We start from the raw sequence: 3,493 nt of genomic DNA on the forward strand, positions 1-3,493 counted from the left end.
CTTTCTGGGACGATAAGTCGTCCGAATTTATCGTCCGGAAAGATCGTTTTTCCTGTAGTGAAAGCCTCTTCTCCAAGAAGGCAATCGCCTCAAAAACCTATCCTTAAGTTGACCCCATTCAGGTAAACAGAGTAGTTTTACAATAAGTAAATGAACATCAATCATATATGAAATGAATTATATAATCATTAAACGTACATCAATAAAGACTAAAACATATGTAAAGTTATACAATATATCATGCACACATTGTATTTATTTCTAATTAGAAGACTTAGCAGGGTAGAAAAGCAGACTACGTTTTGAGTGGTAAAGTGTTAAAAATTTGTATTAAATAGTGAGTCTAGATGATAAATATTTATAGTCGTGGATGGAAATTTTTGATATTCGAAATGTTCCTGCATGATTTGAGGCTAAGATGTAGGTCACGATATTAACTAACTGGAGATATTATTAGGCATTGTATTAATCAGCTCGGAAAGTGACTCACACAAGAACTTTAATGCAGTTCAACAATATGACATATATGAACCCATATTTGTAGTTACTAAGCTGTGAGAAGTAGCAAAACTTTGTAGATCGTCCTTAAGCATATCTTTGGAAACAGATTTTTTCATTTACAACTTTCGACATTTTGAAGTTACACGCTGGTGAATAATAGCTCAAATTACTTATTGATTATGTGATAACATAAAGCCTCATGTTCTTGTCAACAGATAAATTAAGCAACAAACTGAATGTTATTAAGATAAAAAAAATTAGCAATTCAAGATAAAAAATCATTAGAAAACACAACTGAAACCATGTGAATGTATAAGTACCTGCCCAAAAAATCACGTGCCATTTTGAAAAAGTGGGTTGCAATCGCACCATAATTATTGACAGCTGCAATTCGACAATTTTTGGGCACAAAAGTCAAGATACACCCATATACCAAAAAATCAATGAAACTATATACCAACATTGCATCCATCAATATACTAAGAATAACTTTGTAAGATTATCTAAGAATAAAATATAAATTGATTAGACAAATATGGGTTGAATACCTTCTTAATTGATTGTACAACATAGATAATGAACACATTGTTAATATCCCAATGGAAGTAATAACCATATAATCATAACCTGCACGATTTCATATATAACATAAACACGATAAGTCATAAGTGTGCAAGTGATCAATTAGTGTTGAGAACGATGAACATGGAAATACCGAATTGATTATTGTAACGAAATATTCAATCACGATTTATAATATCATTTTTTTTAAAAGGGGAATTGATATCGATATTCTTTTGTAAATTAAAAACCTAAAAACACAAAAAACACCATTTAAACATAAATAAATACCTGAAATCATACTTAATGATTTCATATCAGCATGAGTAATTACAATCGAGAAGAACAGTGAATTTGGAAATAGCGAATTGATTATCATAACTCGATATCCATTCATGATTTATAATTTCATGTTTGATTGATCATAAAACCCAAAAAAAAGATGTTTGAGAATCATTGTAATTCTAACACTCCGTGATTTGCTGATGTGAAAAGAGACGTATATGGATATTTGTTCAGTCGGTTTTTTTAAAGGGAAAAGAACCGGATTGTTTTTCCCAAAGGACATTTTGGGTATAAAATTAATTAAGGTTGCTAATTACACTATAATTTCTTAAACTTGATTTCAACCGTTTGATCTAAAGGGTAACTAATGTAATTTAGCTGATCCAACGGTTGTTAAAGAAGGTTTTTTTTTAATTAATAGCTCTATTTAGCTTTTCTTTTAATGTACAGAAAGATATAGAATATAGATATAGACAAGGTTGAATTACTCGGAACTCGGAGAGTTCTCAGCGGGACAATTTTTAGGAGTTCTCGGAAAACTCGGAAGAACTCGGTGATTGACTTTCGTTGACTTTTAATATATATACATATTTTTGAATAAATATATATATAAATATTAGACTTTTGAGATAATTTCCGAGATTTGACCGATTTTTTCGAGAAGTTGACCAATTTGACTTAGAAGTTAACCGATTTTCCGAGAAATCGGTCGTTGACCGATAAATTACGCGTTGACCGATTTTTTTGCCGATTCACAACCGAGTTCTCGCCAGGATTAAGTTTCCGAATTCTCGGCGATTTTTTCCGATTTTTGCAACCATGGATATAGATATAGATATATAGATATAGATAGATGTATCAAAGTTAGCTCCTCGATCCACATAGTTTATTAAGTTGATCACACAAAACACTACAAGCAACCTGCGTATAAAGATCCAATAAGCTCCATGAAATCAAATCGTTTTCAAAAATAGATCCAACTGTCATGCAAATGATAACCCCAATGTTGTAACTAAGCAGAGAAACTATCTTTTTAAGCAATATCAGTAATCATTACTAACAACTAACTAATGCACTAATTAAACATTGCAGCTTGATCAACCATCACAACACAGAAAATTATTCTGAACAAATTCCAATTTCACATCTGTAGGAAAGACTTAAAATTCTGTAAATACCAAATTACTTAACCTTTTAGGAGTAAACCAAGAAGGATGAGTAGGAATAGGCTCCGATAACGAAGATGAATCTATAGCCATAGCACTTAGGTCAAACAATGCGCTTAACAAATCCTTGATCTTCAAGTACTCCCTTGTAAAACCTTCATTTACCTACCTGCACACACAAACATACAAGTTATATGTACTTATTGAATTTAGCATACATTTATTAACTTTGTATGTTTTAAAAGATAAGGTAACACCTACCAGCCACTCTTTCTTTTCCCCTAATGTTTAATTCCTCTCATATCTGTTATATACAATCAATACAAATTCAAAAACATTCTGAAACCCCAATTACAATCATATACAGCCTACGTTAATTATAATCCAATGACCTAGATATTAGAATTAGGGTTTTAGTTGTGAAATCATAGATAGAAGAATTTGTTTAATTGGCGGGTAATGGTTGACTTAAAAGGAAGTTCGACTAACCTTATCGGGGTGGTGAGTGCTGACAGATACGATGATCGACGGCGGAGAATTGATATTGATTGATACTTTTTGAGTATATATGGAATCCAAACTACCAGTAAGAGAATGATTCCATTATTATTTTTTTATTATTCCATAATAAAGAGAGAATATATATTTTTGAAGTTGTTTATCTCGTTACTGAGATAATCAGTTAATATCATCCAAATGTCACGGATGGGAAAAAAAATATTCATGCGAAATATATCCATTAATTAATATTGTTCATAAAATATATATTGAACGTTTATCAAACAATTATGCATTTTAATATGCTAATTGAACCTTTATATTATATTGAAGTACCCTTAGGGCTACGTTTAAGCTCATATTAAACGTTCATAATACAATTATGCTAAACGTAACCCTAAAAAGCGTACCAAATTTAAGTTTAAAAACCTTAACCCCGTGTTCCACGAAGGAACCCATATCGCCCACCCCGCAAAAGCTAA

General features: G+C 31.3%; 1 long non-coding RNA gene across 1 annotated transcript; it reads right to left on the bottom strand.

The window, feature by feature from the left end:
• Window positions 1–2,214: 2,214 nt before the first annotated feature.
• Window positions 2,215–3,151, bottom strand: LOC139890884 (uncharacterized). Its single transcript, XR_011773461.1, has 3 exons — window positions 3,003–3,151; window positions 2,539–2,682; window positions 2,215–2,268 (listed from the first exon to the last, which is right to left on the bottom strand). It is a non-coding gene; the product is annotated as an uncharacterized lncRNA (long non-coding RNA).
• Window positions 3,152–3,493: the final 342 nt, after the last annotated feature.

Source organism: Rutidosis leptorrhynchoides, chromosome 2 (assembly GCF_046630445.1).
Source record: "Rutidosis leptorrhynchoides isolate AG116_Rl617_1_P2 chromosome 2, CSIRO_AGI_Rlap_v1, whole genome shotgun sequence".
In the NCBI taxonomy this organism is placed as follows: Eukaryota; Viridiplantae; Streptophyta; class Magnoliopsida; order Asterales; family Asteraceae; genus Rutidosis; species Rutidosis leptorrhynchoides.